The 18,024-nt window shown below is 47.1% G+C and overlaps 2 pseudogenes; one reads left to right on the top strand and one right to left on the bottom strand.

The window, feature by feature from the left end:
• Gm2875 (predicted gene 2875) lies at positions 10,767-11,178 on the bottom strand (annotated as a pseudogene).
• Positions 11,744-12,707, top strand: Gm9619 (predicted gene 9619; annotated as a pseudogene).

Below are 18,024 nucleotides of genomic sequence, written 5' to 3'. Positions count from 1 at the left end.
TCTCTTCAAAATTTCCTCTCCACTCAATACTGTCATGGACTGAGAGCCAGGCCTTTATCACGTGAGCCTTTGGGATACATTTAAGACCCAAACTACAGAATAGGCCTCTTTCCTCACTTGCAGATAGCCAACTTCCCAAAGCGTCCTCATATGTTCTCATGGTGCAACCATATATGGTGTCTAGATGTCCCCTTCTTAGGATAGACATTAGTGACATTGAACAGGCACTACCTGAAAACTCTGACTCTTCCTTTGCTATAGACTTCTTGCCCAGATATGGTTACACGGAGGTACTTGGGGTTAAAACTTCAACACAAGAACTGGAGGGCACATTCAGTCCCCTACTCCCCCGTTAGACTCCAAGCCTACCAAGGAGGGCCTGCCTCCAATGGTTCTCCTGCTATTCCAGAGCTCCAATGCTACTTAGTGCAAAAGGAGGTCTGCAGAGATTTGCGTCCTTAGTCCTTCCCAACAAGAGGCAGCAACGTGACACACAGGAACTGCCTGGAATGGGTGTTCTTGCCAGGTGTCCGGCACCTCCATTCCCAGCTGCATTTCACACGCCCATCATAGGTGACCATGTCTTTTCCATAGGGCACAAAAGAATGGCATGGGTGGTCATTTTAATCTCCCTTTGTTCCTGGTGGAAATATCCACGATCCCTATGTTTTACTGTTTTGACCTCTCTAAGTTTCAAATCATCGTGCGTTCTTAAAAAGCTATTAGTCTGTCCTGAATGTCCAGGGCTGCTTTCCAGGGGGTGACAGATACCTAACACAGCCAGGCGGGTCCCTCTGAGTTATGTGTGTCCCCTTTCACCTGGCGGGGAAGGAGAGCGATATGGACAGCAGACAACTGTCTGGCATGCCAACCCCAACATCACATTGGATGGGCACTCGATGCTGCAAAGTCGTACACTTTACCTGCATCCCTTGCTCTTAGGACTAAGGCATTTTTTTTTTTTTTTTTTTTTTTTGTGAACCAAGGGAGCTACTCTCAGACTGATGGAATTTAAGGCACTGAAAGACATCAAACTGGGTGTGGTAGCACATGCCTGAAGTCCCAGGTCTCAAGAGACTGAGGTGAGAATTCTGTAGCTCAAAGCCAGCCTGGGCTATGTGGTAAGACCTTGTCTATAAATAAATAAATAAATAAATAAATAAATAAATAAATAAATAAATAAAAGCAGACCTCTCCAGAGATTTAATGAAACATTTCTCAGCACCCACCCCTGTATCTCAGTATCTCAGAAATAGCAAGTCTCTCTCTCTGTCTCTCTCTCCCTCTCTCTCTTTCACACACACACACACACACACACACACACACACACACACACACAGAGAGAGAGAGAGAGAGAGACAGAGACAGAGACAGAGAGACAGAGAGACAGAGAGAGAGTTTTCAATAAATACATGCAGAATGGCTGTTTCAAAGGTGAGATACAGTTGAGAAATATCAAGTAAAAGCCAAAGTCGAGGTTTTCTACTTCGGACCCTTTTGAAGACTGGTAAAGTAGTGTGTCAAGAAAGTGCCTAGAAGGGAGCTGTGGTTACTGAGCACTCTGAGGCCAGGCTGCTGCCAAGCACAAGATTATTATCCCTTTAAGAGTGTCGTCTGCTGAGCTGAAGCAGGACACAGAACAGAAGGGGAAGCCATGGATGGCATTTGGGGCACCCTGAGATGCAGCTGCCTCACAGAAAGGGTAGGACCTTGGAGAGGTCCTGTTCTGGCAGCCCCCGTGAGGGAAGGATTGGTTAAATGTGCTGTCACTAGTCACAGTCCTGACTTAGAAGGCTCCTGACTCACTGTGTCATGGTGACATCAAGGATGCCATAGACAAGCCATGTTGCAACAACAACCGCAAAACCAAACCCAAACAAAACCAGTAAAGGCTTTGGAAGAACGTGCCATGTATGGGTTTGTCACCAAGTGCCATGTATGGGTTTGTCACCAAGTCCTTAGCACAGAAGTAGGCATCTGAGGCAGAGATGTATGTATGGGACAGGTGCGTCGGCAGGTGCAGAAGGGTGGAGAAGCCAGGAAGAGCTGCACAGGTGAGCAGGGAGTGTAGCGTTGGGAATGTCCTGGGGACATGTGACATAGTCATAGCTTCCTCAGGCTGACCTTGCTCAGTGAGGCCGCCAAATGAACTAGCTAATTACCTGACAGCTAAGTCTGTCCTCATCCCAGGCAACCCAGAGACACAGAGAGACTGAGAGAAGCAAAGGCACCCACTGCTTGGAGCGTCAATTTAGTCTTCCCGTTGATGTGCTGCTGCCAGGATGCGCATCAAACAAGCGCAATTTAAAACTCAGGAAACTCAGCTTTCAATAATTCCCCGCTAGGTTTCCGTCTGCCGAAGAGTAAATAACGCAAGCGCTACAAATGCTGCGAGCAAAATCTCCAATAACAGCTCTATGCTTATGAGAACTTCCCCAATTTTCTCCAGTCTCCACCGCTTCTCTCCTGACTTGGGTCTGTATCAGATTTTTTTTTCCCCCTTTATTGAACATCTGCCTTGGGAGCCACTGTCACAAAAAGTAATAAACACATCAATCCAAAAGAAAAAGAGGATTGCACAGTCCAAACTACTTAACCAATCAAATTGGCAGCCAGGGGGATGCGATGGAGGGGTGAGAGCCGAGAGAGACTAGCTTCCTAGAGAATTTTCTAATAATGGTACCTACCCGCCGAGGAAGAGCGCCCACACTGTATGCAGTTCCCAATAAGTTAATTAGAGTTTCTATCACTAATTACAGATTTCAACCTTTGTTGTGATTTCCAGCCCTGGGATTAATTTGTAAGTTTCACTCAGCCAAACCCTGACAGTTCCCACTTCCTCTCTGCATCTTCCAAAATAGAAGGAAACAGGGGAAAAATCTGTCTTGGAATCAAAAATAATTTTTTTTTACCCTTAAAAAAATGAGCGCAGACCATAATAATTCTTTCCCAACGTATTACCCATGGAGTCCGCATGTATGTATCAGAGACAGCGATCATTTTGTTTGCTCTCCCTGATGGTCCCCCCTCCCCACCCAAAGAACAACAACTAAAAATTATGCCTGAAAGGAAAAACAAAGCAATTTATGTTTGCCAGTAATCTTCTCCGAAAACAGCTCAGGATTGCATGCATAGCAAGCACACAAAATCAAATCTTTCTCTGCAAAAAAAAAAAAAAAAAAAAAAAAAAATCCTATTACAAATTACATTTAACTCAGGTGTGTATAGTTTGCCAGTTTTTATCCAATTGTAAATTAGACCAGTGTTGCCTGTTGGGACGGAAAAGTAGCTTTTGAAACATGTCTTATTGACTGAGTGGAAATTACCTGCAGCGGATTTGTGAAGCAAATTCGAAGCAAGCATGCCTCCTGGCAACATCATATTGATTGGGCATTGATATTCAGCTGATTTTAAGGCGAAAAAATAAATATTGTTTTAGCAGCAATTTAATTAACAAAATCATTGCACACACGGTAAGAAACTTGTGTTGTTTAATACAGGGACTTACACTTGAAAAACAAAACAATTATCTGAGAAATGTAGTTTCACATGTAGATTAATTACATTTATTACCAGAAGTCTCTGAGCGAATTCACAGAAAGCTGTCTAGTGTCTGTGGGCACCTGTTCATTTCTCCTCAGGCTCTGGAAATGAAGGCCTCACTCGTAACTGACATAAGCCCCCTGCTCAGCCCTGGCCAGCCAGGATGGAGCTGTTCTCAACCAGAGTTCTTGAGGGACAGTTGGAAGCAGAGTTGGGGGAGACCTGTCTGCCCAACCAGCTGTGGCTTCCTGCCATTGTGTGACCTTGGGCAAGGTGGCTTCACTGCCCCTGTTCACATTCCTCATAGATCAGCTCACTGCAAAGCTATGGTGCACTGGCACATGTTTACAGACAAGCTCTAAAAGGGGCCTGAACGGAACCACATGCCAATTGCCTTGGTGTAAATACTCCTAAAATTAAAATTAAAAAAAAAGCAAAATAAAAACAAAAAAACCAAAAAAAACAAAAAAAAAATCCCAAACATAAAAAGGTGAGCCATGGTAACTCACGCCTTCAGTCACAGCACCTGGCAGGCAGAGGCAGATGGATCTTTGTGAGTTCAAGTCCAGCCTGGTCTACAAATGAGTTTCAGGACATTCAGAACTATTGCACATAGAACTGTCTCCCAAGAAAACAAAACAGAACAAACAAAAACAAAATAAACAAGTTATAACTAAAACAGTAAATGACCTCAAGCTACCACTCTGACTTTCCAGATAGCACTGCTGGAAGAGAAGCCTTGAGCCACCCCTGCCACCTCCACCAGTCCTCAACCCTTTCACAGTTCCAGAGTCCCACAGGGGTGTAACATGGAGAAATCCTTACCAAAATGAAACCATACATGCACACAGACAGGGAGAGACTTGCACATTTCTTTCTGTTCATTCAGAAGTTATTTCAGAACCTTCCTGGATAGCAAGGCCTTTTTTGTTTTGTTTCCCTCCAAAGAAATCTTTTAGAATTGCTTATTTTATGTGTTTGAGTGTTTTGACTGCATGTATTTATATGTACTACATATATGTCTGGTTTGCAGACAGCGTTGGATTCCCTGGGACTGAAATTAGGAGCAGTTCAGAGCTATGATATAGATTCAAACCTGGTCCTCTGCAAAATCAGCAAGTGCTCTTAACTACTGAGCCAACTCTCCAGCCTGGTTAGGGGTTTTTTAATGCTGGGGGTCATGACAATATTCTCATTAGTGACATGACCAGAACGCCCAGCTCTGTCTCATTTTGATAATTTGTTGAGGTGGGGGCAGGCATGAACTGATGTTTGAAAAGGAAAGCACAGTGTGTGCACTGAAAACAAGAAAAGAAAGTCCAGGAATTGAAGTGAGTTTGAATCTCAATAATAACGACATTCAGGATAAAGGCCTGCTATTTGCTATCTATCTCTCTATACACCTTTACACATATGTAAGCACATCGGGCCATCATGTTGAGCATGCGTGGCTATGCATTTGTGTAATTGTTTGTGGGATTAGACCTGGGGCTTTAGGCATATATACTCTACCACTGAGATATATCTCAAGAGCCCTCTCTATTATTTTTATAAGAATGGCTCAGGCTAGGTTTTGTGATTCTTAAACAATAAAAAATATTATCATTCTATCTAATACACATGCATTTTTGAGGGCCACATAGCCACACATTAATTGATCTATCAATACTTTATTTTTGGATCTTTAGGCTGTTTGGGTCAGTGAAAGACAACTACGCCATAGACTCACTTTTATCTATAGCCAGTCTTTGCTGGTGAATGCATCCATCACGAGAATGGTAGTTGCAGGTTCTGCTAATAAACTTCGTTTAAAACACATACACACACACACACACACACACACACACACACACACACACACACTCATTATCAAAACCTGTTGTTAGTGTCTACATACTGAATGAGCAACACTATATGACTTTTTTTTTCATGTAAAGCAATAAAAACCCAGTTCAGAGTTGGCTGTTGTCTTGTAGGGCAGACATGACTGTTCCTCATAGCATGGTCTGTGGGCACCAGGAAGGCTCCAGAGGACCAGTTCATGATCCTTCACCCAGGATGTAAGGGGAGGTACTAATAGGACGCCCTAAAATTGCCTGTTCAGAGGAGCTAAGAGATGCAGATGGCGCCCCAGGCATGTAAGGAGCCCTGGCAGGTCAGAGGACAGGATATTTGGAGGCCACAGAAAACACTCTCACCATATGGACTTTTCTGCAAGAAATGGCAGCTGGAGGCAATTTCTGATTTGCTCTTTCAATATCATCGAAGGGGCCATTGAATCCGGAAGCCAAAGTGCACAGGATGAGAAAGGGAGCGACTGATAAGGGGAGAGAGAGTGGAGAGGAAACACAATTGATTAATTAAAAACTCATACGAACAGCAGGGTGGAAAGTGCAGAAAATCAATTTAATGAGGTAAAGGGACAAATTCAAGACATTTTCCATTATACACATGGGAAAGCTTGAGAGATACTGATTTACGGTATCAGAGGGAAAAATAAAAAGATCCAAGACACATCTGAAAAACATAAAGGTTGCCACTAAATGAAACAACGAGGGGCAAGGTGCTAATTAGTCTTAATGAAAGCAAGGCAGCAAACATAACTCATAACTCATAAAGGGAATGGAGGGGAAATCAAGGATAGGAAAAGCCAAACATGACTGACATCATCCCTACAGAGATCATCCATAGATCAACTCCCAAATTAAGAGCCACGCAGGTGGGTTGGCACTACTGGATTCTTACTCAGGGTCAAAAGATAGGTCCGTGTGTGCTGGCACTGACCTATGACCCCAGCACACGTGATGCTGAGACCGGAAGTTCAGGCCAGCCTGGGCTATGTATCGAAATGCTGTGTCAGAAAATTAAATCAAATTGTTGATACTTGAATATCCCCATCACAAAATGTGTTCCAGAGAGTTAAACAGGATTGATGTAGGGTTGAATTATATATAATATGTTCTATTCCCTGTCCAGGAAGACTGGTTTTTTTTTTTAATCACCACAGAATGTTTACATAAAGTATATTATTTTAGTCTAAAGCCTGGCCTAAAAAAGTTCAAAAAGAATTAAAATAACTCTAGAAAAATAGCTTTCAAGTCGAAACTAGAGCCCAATTATCTCCCCCAGGTTTACAGAATTCTATGGATATTTTTGGAAGAAAAAAAAATTTACAAAACAACCTGTAGTTACATTAGGGACCTTAAAACACGTCAATGAATATTCCCAAACTATAAAGTATTTCCAGAACTGAGGAAATGGAAGTGACAGCAATCCCAGAGTGGCTCCACCCTTACCCAAGTCAGGATGGAGGAACCCTGAGGAGAACTGGGAAACTCCTCAGTAGAGAAGAAAGGCTTGCCAGGCTGTGGTGTGGTTCATGGCTTTAATCCCAGCGCTTGGGAGGCAGAGGCAAGAGGATCTGAGGAAGAAGAGTAGGGAGAAGGGGAGAAGGAGATAAAAAGGGGGAAGAAGAGAAAGAAGAAGAGAAGAGGAGAGAGAAAGGAGAAAGAAGGGGAAGAAGAAAAGGAAGGAGAATGAAGAGGAAGTGGAGGAGGAGGAGGGAGGGAGAGGAGGGCTCAGCAGGTGTGGAGCATGGAAACCAACATTGTTCAGCACATTTCTCTGTGACCTTCAGCATAGTTCTGATGACTGATCCCCCTTGCCTTGAAGACGACAAATTGCTCAATATCAGTAAAGTTCCGAGTTGGGGGTCTGTACGATATTAAACAAGGTAAAACAGCCGATAAAGACCCACAGGAAAGTTTTCTCTAAACGTCTTTTGAAAGTGATCATTTGCCAGAGCCCCCACTATTCTGGGGAACCCAACACCCCCATACTCAGTGCTTATAGACTGTTACAGTCATTGATCTAGAGGCTGGAAAGCACAGGGCACTGGCAGACTTAATGTCACCTTCTTTCTTAGTCTCCAGACCACCAAAGAGGCAGGCAGCTATCTGGAGACTCCATTATAAGGATACTAATACTGTTCAAGAGGGCTCCATCTTCCTGATTTAATCTTGTCCCAAAGTCACTTTGGGATGACTGTGTGGTGCTTCGGTTTTTAGTACATTTAGTACTTTTAGAGGGACTGGGTCAGGCGATAGCACCTACGTATATAAAGAACTGAACTCTAGTCCTCTCAGCTCAGCTTTTGAAGTGGGAGGAAGCAAGAGGGACCAAGAGCCAAGCCATACCTGTATTTTGAAAGTGAGACCCGCGTGGTCTTCTCATTTGTCTGCACTCTTCTCCGACTTTTTCTTACTGTTATCTTTCCAGGGGTTGGAGGGAAACATGGTGTCTGGCATATAGTTTGAACTGTTTTTTAAACTCCAATTTGAGTAAAAAATGGTATAGCCTAATGTCCTGCCAAGTGCTTTGAGATATAAATGACATCACACAAACCCATTTACTTAGATAGCCTGGTTGCTATTATACCTGCTAAGCAGAAGACGAAGAAGAAAGCTGAGGCACAGAGGTTAGGTGTCTTTCCCAGAGCCTTGGAATAGCAGAAGGTGTTGACTTCCGTTCAGCTTTCCTGCTACCCTCAGCCATCGTCATCAAACTTTGACTGATACATCAACAAACTTCATGAGAAAGCAGCGTGGCTAATAGGATCTGCTACTGTCAGTGAACGTCGCCATCAAGAGCCTGCCCTGATCTGCAACTGCCTTTTCTCTTTAATTAAATGGGGGAAGAATGGGGTAGTGGGTGGAGGGAACTTGGCTCTGTCCAGCCCCTTCCTGCTTCAGTCCTCCTCGGAGCCCACCCCTGGGAATTGAGGTGAGAGGACCTATCCCCCCGGCAGCCTATCACTCAAGCAGAGGCAGCCAATGACTTCACTGCAGAAGGGTGCAGATGCAAATGAGGTTCCAAGACCTTTTCCCATGTAGTTTGCCCATGGCTGAGGACAAGGCTCTCTCAATTCCAGACTTCCTTGGCTTTTTTTTTTTTTTTTTTGTCCCAGGCTTGGCACAAAGATTTACGACCCGAGTGTGACCACACTCGCCATCCATCATGATTAGTTACAATAAAATCTCTCTTCGTGTTTTTAAAAGCCCTTCGCGTTACATTCCATTATGCAGTTAACATCTCGCAGATGGTCAGGCCATTGTTCACCCGGGGAACCATTTTTTGATGTCTGAAAACCAAAGTAGGCAATGAGCATTTGACCTTCCCCGAGGCCCTGGAGACCCGAGCCTGGAGCAGGAGAGAGAGAGAACAAAGAAGGGGGTGAGGGGACCCGGTTTGTCTGCAAGAACTTGGCAGTTGGACTAAAAGGAGTGGACAAAGAGGAGAGGCTCAGGTGACCAGCCTCTTCCTTGCAGGAAGTTAACCTGGATGCTCTCTGGTACCTAGTATACCTGGCCCCCCTCCTCTAAGCAGCTGAACTGCACAATAAATGCAAACCTGAGACTCGACACCCCCAGGGGGTCCTGTTCCCAGCCTTCAAGAAGCATTTGATCCTAGGCCCTGCTGGGAAAAGGTGAAAGGACATAACAGAAGGCACCAGGCCCATAAGCTGCTCCCTCCTCCCCACTTTCCACCCTTCCTTGGTCCCTACTAGCTAGGTATGATGTATACTGCCATTGCTAGGCTCCGCTCCCTGCCGAGTTTTGGGTTTGCTGTTTGTGGGTGCTGTTTGTGCTGTGTTTCCCCACACCACACGGAAAGTACAGAGCCCCACCCCTTGATTGACACCTGATCACATGACTTCGATTAGCCAATGGCACCAGGAGCCTTTTTTCCACCTTTGTGGTTGGTCCTTAGGATGGAGGCTGCTTCCTCGCCGTCGATCCTGAAATTAAAGACTCCCAAGCAAGTCGCAGTGACCTTCAGCTGGCACTGGTGGAAGTGGGTAGTAGTAAGCTATGTTGTAAGCTATTGAGATTCTCCAGGTGTCTAACCACCGCAGAGCCTAGTAACATCTAAAGACTTGAGTCCAAGCGGAGGGCTCACGTTCGATGGTCTTCCCTGGCTGATAATGCCCATGCTCCCGCCCTTCTCCACAGATAGCATCTTAGTTCCCATGCATCTCTGACCCTGTCACGGTCCGAAGTTGACAACCGTTCCCCTGCAGTAGTGGCTTTCTGGCTACAGTCTGCAGGTCTTTAACCACAGCTAGACAGCGTGTCAAACTGTGAAAACAGATTGCTGTAGTTAGGTCTTTGTAGGTATCCCCTCAAAGACTCTCGCTGAAAGCCGGCTCTCCAGGGCTACACCGTTCACAGGGATAGCTTTTGGGGGGAAATGACTGGATTATGGAGGCTCGGGGTTGTTAATGCAGGAATCCATTAGAGTTCTTGACTGAATGGACCAATGAGAAGTGGTGAAACCTCTGGGAGGCAGGGCCTGGGCAGGAGGACGTGGCACCGTTGGCCTTCACGTTAAGGTAAATCTTGTTCCCACCGTAATCCCACTAGGAGGTGAGCAGCTTGACTCTACGACAGGTCCAGGAACAATGGAGCCAGTCAACACGGACTGAAACCATGAGCCAAATAAGCCCTTCCTCCTTCAAGCTGGTTTCTGTCCGCTCTTCGGTCACAGCAACAGAAAGCTGGCTGGCACGGGTCAGGCCACCTCATGCTTACACTGCCTTCTGAGCTGTCTCACAGTGTCTTACAGAAACCCACATACTGTCCCTGTATGCCAACCCTGGGCAGCTGCCTCTTCCCATGTCTCCTCTCTAACCCCCCTTCCTCTCTGATGTGACATGGCTCACCTGCTGCCTAGGCTGTCATTCTCCTCTTCTGTCCTGTGACAGAGTTCTCCATAGAATGCTCTCCCGAATATCTCACCTTCCCCAGAATCAGTACGAAGGTGGCTTCCTCAGAGGGCCTTTGGTGCCCACCTGCCTTCCCAATGCTCTCCATTTCGGTGCACGAGGGCTCTGGCCACCATAGATGATTACACTTCTGTTGGGTGACTTCCTGTTTGTGCCCTCCTCACAGAATGAATGACAGTTGCGTTTCCTGTCATGTGTCCCCAAGGCCTGCTCCATGAGTGCTAGATACACATTTAAAACAAAACAAACAAACAAACAAACAAAAAACCCAAAAACCCAAAAAACAAAAAAACCTCTCTATGCACAAATAGACTTGAGTCAACCGTCTTATTTGATGGTTGAAGGGACTGATTCCCAAGGAGTTTGTGCCTAGCCAGGTCCTGAAGGTAGCTAGTGGCTAAGCCTGGAGGGAAACTCAGGTCCACTGACCCCATTCCATGATGATGACCCTTTTGGTTCCACCCTTCAAGTGGGTCCCGGTCTTCTCCATAGTGGTGAAGACCCAGTAGACTCCACCACATACTCAGCACCGGCATCACCCCATTTGATGTTAGCGGGGTCTCACTCCTGGAAGATGGTGATGGGCTTCCCATTGATGACAAGCTTCCCATTCTCGGCCTTGACTGTGCCATTGAATTTGCCGTGGGTGGAGTCAGACTGGAACATGTAGACCATGTAGTTAAAGTCAATGAAGGGGTCGTTGATGGCAACAATCTCCACTTTGCCATGTGGAGAGCAGATGGCAGCCCTGGTGACCAGACGCCCAATACGGCTAAATCCTTTCACACCGACCTTCACCATTTTGTCTACGGGACCAGGCTGGCACTGCATAAGAAGATGCGGCTGTCTCTGGAACAGGGAGGAGCAGAGAGCTGGCTTTTCTGTTTTTAAGTTGTGTGTGTGTGTGTGTTATCCATGCATGCATGAATGCACACACGCTCTCGCTCTCGCATGCATACAGAGGGAGGGGGGAGGGAGGGGGAGAATGAGTTTGTGCTGTGGGTGATATGTGCTGGTGGGTGCTCACAGAGGCCAGGAGAGAGCATCGGATCCGCTGGATCTGAGGTTACCGGTGGTCGTGAGTCAACCCAACACAGCGGCTGGGAAACAAAGTCTGGGTCTTCACAAGAGCAGTGAGTGTGCACTTAACCACTGGGCCACTTCTCCAGCCCCTTCAAAGGCTGGCTTTTATTATTATCACCCTTTAATAAACAGAGGATGGGAACATGGTCAGAATTTCACTGGCCAAAGGTTGAATTATAGGAGTTCTGAACTACACTGAGCGAGTGTGTGGTAGACCTCAGGAAGAAGTTTGTGGGAATTACTGGATGTTAAACACGGGCACAAGGAAGAAAAGGAGATGAGCTATCTGGCAGTGGAATGAAAGGTGTGTTGTAACCAAGAAAAGCATCTTTTGAATGGGTAGCTTGTCATCAATGGGAAGCCCATCACCATCTTCCAGGAGTGAGACCCCGCTAACATCAAATGGGGTGATGCCGGTGCTGAGTATGTGGTGGAGTCTACTGGGTCTTCACCACTATGGAGAAGACTGGGACCCACTTGAAGGGTGGAACCAGAAGGGTCATCATCTCCGCCCCTTCTGCCGATGCCCCCATGTTTGTGATGGGTGTGAACCACGAGAAATATGACAACTCACTCAAGATTGTCAGCAATGCATACTGCACCACAAACTGCTTAGCCCCCCTGTCCAAGGTCATCCATGACAACTTTGGCATCGTGGAAGGGCTCATGGCCATGGTCCATGCCATCACTGCCACTCAGAAGACTGTAGCCACCCTGCATCCACTGGTGCTGCCAAGGCTGTGGGCAAGGTCATCCCAGAGCTGAACGGGAAGCTCACTGGCATGGCCTTCCGTGTTCCTACCCCCAATGTGTCCGTCGTGGATCTGACGTGCCGCCTAGAGAAACCTGCCAAGTATGATGACATCAAGAAGGTGGTGAAGCAGGCATCTGAGGGCCCACTGAAGGGCATCTTGGGCTACACTGAGGACCAGGTTGTCTCCTGCGACTTCAACAGCAACTCCCACTCTTCCACCTTCGATGCAGGGGCTGGCATTGCTCTCAATGACAACTTTGTCAAGCTCATTTCCTGGTATGACAATGAATATGGATACAGCAACAGGGTGGTGGACCTCATGGCCTACATGGCCTCCAAGGAGTAATAAACCCTGGACCACCCACCCCAGCAAGGACACTGAGAGCAAGAGAGAGGCCCTTGTTGCTGAGGAGTCCCTATCCCAACTCAACCCCCAACACTGAGCATCTCCCTCACAATTTCCACCCCAGACCTCCATAACAGGAGGGGCCTAGGGAGGCCTCCCTACTCTCTTGAATACCATCAATAAAGTTTGCTGCACCCCCCCCCCAAAAAAAAACCCAGAAAAGCCAGCATCCACTGAGCACTTGCATGTATGAACTCGTTCATCCTCAGCCACATAGCAGGCAGGCCATGTTACCATCCTCACCTTTAATACCAAACTGGAGACACAGCATGGTTGGCTGGAGTCGTTAGTTGGGTTTGTATCACTGACACCAAAATTCCCCGGCTGAAGCAACTGAAGGGGGAAGGGATTATTTTGGTTCATGGTTTCTGATATTTCCGTTCACCACACTAGGGGATCTGATCAGTTCACTACGGCTGAAGATAACCATCAAAAGCCTAAGCTTAGCGCCTGTGGCCTCCCCAGATAACACCAGCAGCCTGGGAACACAAGCTCAGAACCAGAACCTGTGTGGCCATTTCAGATTCAAACCTCACAGTGACTATCCTACCCGAGGCTGCAGAGTGGCTATTGACGTTGGTGGTTTAGCTTGATGTGGGCTCTTGCAGCCTAGCTCTGGACCCTGAGCACTTCTGTGTGATCCTAGCCTGGCCAGTAGCCTGGTGGAGCTCCCACCAATAGCACACACTTACTCAATCAGAATTAGCACACGTAAGGCTCTTGTAAGGAGACATCTACATTTTTAAACCTAAGAAAATATCGTGATATTCTGTTTGTTTGTTTGCTTATTTGTTTGTTCAAGTGCTGGGAATTGAACCCAGGGCCTTGTGCATACCAAACAAGTGCTCTAGCACTGAGCTACATCCCCAGGTATCTAAGACAATATCATTTGTTCATTTTATCAAGGCAGTAGGATAAGAAGATGGACTCTGGGAGCTGTCATTATTGAGCATTGACTGTGTGCCTAGTACAGGGCCAAGGACTTAGCATGCGCTATCTTATTTAACTGATGAGGAAAGAGGTTTGGAAAATAAAGTCCATTGCATGACTAACCAACCACGCAGGAGGGGAACGTGGCAATTTAGACAATTCCATTTAAAGATACTAGTTGACACATTTGATCCCTCTGGATCTGATGCAAGCCAGTAGTAACAAAACACTGAATGGCCATATAGTGTCTGGTACCTAATAGGTCATCAGATGGCACCTAGTAGGTCATCAGATGGCAGGCATCTCCTATTACAAGGAGACTCCACCTCTGGGCTAAATCGTTCTCCGGCTGTAAATGCCGGGCTCTACTCTTAAGCAGATGTGGATTTCAGGGACTCTTGAGAAAAGTATCGACCCACAAACGACCTGCCTAAATCACTGGAAAGCCATCTGCAAACAAAAATGCCCTGGAGAAATCACTCCTTGCCACAGCTCCTTCACCTCCACAGCCAGGGGTGTCAGACAGCAAACTTCATCCCCTAATGTGTGTCCTCCCCGCTCCCCCTCCGCATCGTGAGGATAGGGTGTTTACCTTCCCGGGGCTCCTCCCAGCTAAGAAGAAATGGTACTACGGAGCTGATTTCCAAGAGCTCCGAAGCTGAGTCAGTTGCTCTAGGTTTTGATAAACAAGAAGGAGGCCGAGTTTCTCCACTCGTGTTTCAACTGTGTAATCCATTTTGGGGATGTGCTGGTGAGGCACGAGTTCATCAGACCCTCCATTTCCATTCCTTCCTGTCCCCCTCTCCTCAACCGGAAAGCCACAACCCTGGAAGGCTTTGCTTGGAAAACACTAGACTTCTCCTCTTCTTATCTATAGCAAATCCATTTCAGCACCAGCTCTGCCCAGCCTGCAGGCTGGAAGCTGGCAGGGGAGAAAGAATCCCCCAAACAGCTCCGGTGATCCCCCAAGCAAACAGGAAGGCCAAGGCTAATGCTGGGGAAAGCTTTCTAAGGAGCAGACTTCCTCGTGAGTCCAAAGCAAAGTGCAAATCCTCATTCCGCTAGAAGGTAAGACAGTCCAGAGTAAGGCACGCTAGCCATGCAGGTCCCAAGAAGGTTCTAGAGGCTAGGCCAGAGCTAGAGGAAGAACCTGGCATAGAGCAGAGCTGCATGCCAGAAAAATCGCTGGTGGGTTGAAGGGCAGAGACAGAGGTAAGTATTGAAGCAGTCTCCACGTGAGCCATGTGTCCTGTCAAAGAAATCTAGCCCCGTGTCTTTCGGGGGTTCCAGCAGGACCCATGGACTTCCGACCACTGTAAGACTCAGGGGACAAGAATCATTTTCATTTTTTTAAAGGCATGATCTAAGTGGTGACACATACTAAGAACTCAGAATTTGAAATTCCTTTTGTACTTTACCCTCTGCAAGACCTCGGGTCAGTCAGGGGGCTGTCCAGGATCTCTGCAGCCTTCTGCAAAAATGAACATACCAGACAGTTAATTTTCTAGACCCTTCCGGCTCCAAATCCCAGGTTTCTAGTCCAAATTTCTAGGGCAAATGTCCTGTGAGACGTGGGTTGGTGGCACCTTTCCATTCCCTCTGGTCCCCTTTGCTGAGCCATCTTTTGATGACAAAGGTACACTGTGATTTCCCCTGCATCTCCTCTTCCTGACCAGCCTTGAATTCAGAGTTGGTTTTCCAAAGGCCTCGGGAGTTCCTGGGCAGTGAATGTTCCATGAACTCCCAAGGGAAGGTCCTTGCATGCCATCTGATGTCCCTGGCTGCCATCTCCAGGCAGCTATGTGGAAGACAGCACACTCGGTGTGCTAAGGATTGAAGGAGCCACGGGGGACCAGGGTCCAGCATTTCTGGTCTCTTGTCAGCTCCATGGGTGGGTGGCCTTTGGGGACAAAGACTACTTTGGGAAGGGAGATTTGGCATTCATAATGAAATGAGTAGAACCCCCTCCCCCTGCACTGGGGAATGGATTCATCAAAAATCCCAAGACACTCATCAGATCTGTGGGAAAGCTGGCCAATGCCTGGCCTCTGGGAGCCAGGGATCATCTCTGTAGAAATCCTTATCCTGGCAGCTGACTCTTAGCAAATTTGCCTTTATAAAGCGTCAAAAGGGAGGCCTTTGGTCTGGGAACAAGGAAAGAGGGGCCATCAGGAGGTAGCCTCCTCTCTGACAAGATATTCTAGCTTCTACTGCAGCAAAGTGTGTGGAGAGGTGGGGGGCGGGGCAGGCGTAGGACCATGGCTTCCAGATGGAAGGAACCCAAGTTCCATTATAGCTGTGTGAATCTTTCAGCTAAATCCAAATTTGGCTCAGCCCCGAGCCACCAGTTTATAGGTGGTATAGGGAGAACTGTCAGATTTGTCCATCAGGGTCACTGTCCTCCCTGCAGAGCAGGGAACTAAAAGAAAAGATGCGTTTCTATGACAGAAGACACAGCCCCCCTGGAACTAGGGAGGTAGCCAGAAGCAAAATGAGAGTCAGGAGAGGTGGACTGAAGAGGTGGGGGCAGCAGCTGCCCCTGCTTTGCCCGTGCCCACACACAGCACTGCTGCAGAAGGCAGCCAGACTGCCCCACTGCTCAGACCCAGCAGGGGGTTTTAGAGCTGGACACTACACTTCCTCTCAGCCCCCTTTCACAAGATGCAGGTCTGCATCCTGGACCTCCAGGGAAGACAGGAAAGAGCTGGTCTCTCATCCATGTTCAGGGTACACTACTTAAGAGCTGTGGTGCCTCTGGCTTTCACATGGTACCAATGAAAGCTTTCTCCGAAGACCGAGGTGTCCAGGGACTGTCTGGGTGGATGTCCCTCACCTTAGCTGTGCAATGGCATGCATATTGCAGGATGCTGGGGTCAACGGTCAGTCCTACTGAAAGTCTAGTTCCAGTAACACTGCTTGAGGCTTTATGGGTTCTGAAGGAGCTGTGTAATTGGACCACTTAAATAGGAGCGCCTCCATCAAATACAACCAGACATAGGAAGACATCCGTGACTTGGAATGCGGCTGTGGTTAGTATATTCTTTTGCAAACTCTTACTGTGCTCAGTTTTAGGGGTGCCTCCTCCCAAACACTCACTTTCCTCATTGAACTCTGATCTTGTGTCATTGACAATATAGCCCTTTGTGAGGGCCCGTCCCTGTGTATAAACAGCAAATGTTCTTGGGGTTTCTTGTTCTCACTTGAGTATTAATGATTACTTTGTTGGAAGAAGAGTCATGAGGAGGGGCCTCGGGTCAGGTGACACTTGGGCAGGGGAAAGAGACCAAATTCTCTGTGTCACAATTTAGCAAATCTGCTTCTTTTATATTAGTGAAAGTGAACTGGTCAGTCAGTGGGAACAGAGGGGATTGTGGGGGACCGAGGGGACAGTGACAACTATTCATATGCACGCAACAAAGGAAAAACCAGAAAGAAAGCAAACCAAACACCAAAGAAAACGGCTGAGGAGAAACAGGGATCAAAATGCTGTTCTCCTTCGCCCAAGGCAGCAGGATGGGTACAAGTGACAGGTGGATGTGGACACGTCAGAGCCCTGTGTGCTGTGGTGGGAACAGCCTTCTGCTGGAACCTCAGCAGGCATAGAATCACCATGTGACCTAGCAGTTATACGTCTGGCTATACACACAGAAGAATTGAAAGCAGGGACGCCAGAGTTTGTCCACCTGTGCTTAGGGCAGCGCTCTTGACAGCAGACGGAAGGACGAAGTTACCAAGAATTCATCAGCAGATAACAGAGCGAGCAAAGTGTAACGCCTGCGCTTGTGGAATATTCTTCAGCCTTTAAAAGAAATCAAGTCTGATCCATGCAACGTGGGTGAATCCCGAAGACCTGACGCTAGGTGAACTGTGTCAAACACAAAGGGACAAACACTAAGTGACTCACCTCAAACTCTTAGACACAAAAAGCAGAGCCATGGTGGCCAGGTGCTCCAGAGGCCGGCAGGAGGAAGTCACTGTCTTATGGGTACAAAGTTTCTGCTTAAAGATGTAGAAAGTTCTGGAGATACACAGTGGTAAAGATTGCATAGCTTTTGTGGACGTATTTAATTCTACTGAATTTGTACACTTTAAAAAAAAAAAAAAAGGAAAGAAGAGGGGCCTGAGGGAGGGCTCAGCAGGTAAAGGTGCTTGCTGCCAAGCCTGAGGACCCAAGTTCAAGACCTGAAACTCACACTACGGAAGGAGAGAACAGACTTCCACAAGCTGTCCTCTGAAGTGTAGCCATGACATGTGCCTCCCACACCTTCCCATTGAATAAAAGTAGATAACTGTAAAAGGCAAAAGGGTTAGAGGAAAGAAGATATTTTATAGTTGAAAACCTGGCTTCCTCTCTTTTTCCTCTAGGAATCCAGTTATAGCCAGGGCTCAGGTTAGAAGAAAAAGCATAGCCGGGCACGGTGGCGCACGCCTTTAACCCCAGCACTCGGGAGGGGGATGAGCTAGGTCATGCTGCGAAACAAGCATCCCCACACTTTTTAACCCAGGCTCTGTGTCTATCAGGGG

Source organism: Mus musculus, chromosome 8 (genome assembly GCF_000001635.26).
Source record: "Mus musculus strain C57BL/6J chromosome 8, GRCm38.p6 C57BL/6J".
In the NCBI taxonomy this organism is placed as follows: domain Eukaryota; kingdom Metazoa; phylum Chordata; class Mammalia; order Rodentia; family Muridae; genus Mus; species Mus musculus.
The sequence above is the reverse complement of the archived record's forward strand: the minus strand, read 5'-3'. Positions and strand labels throughout refer to the sequence as shown.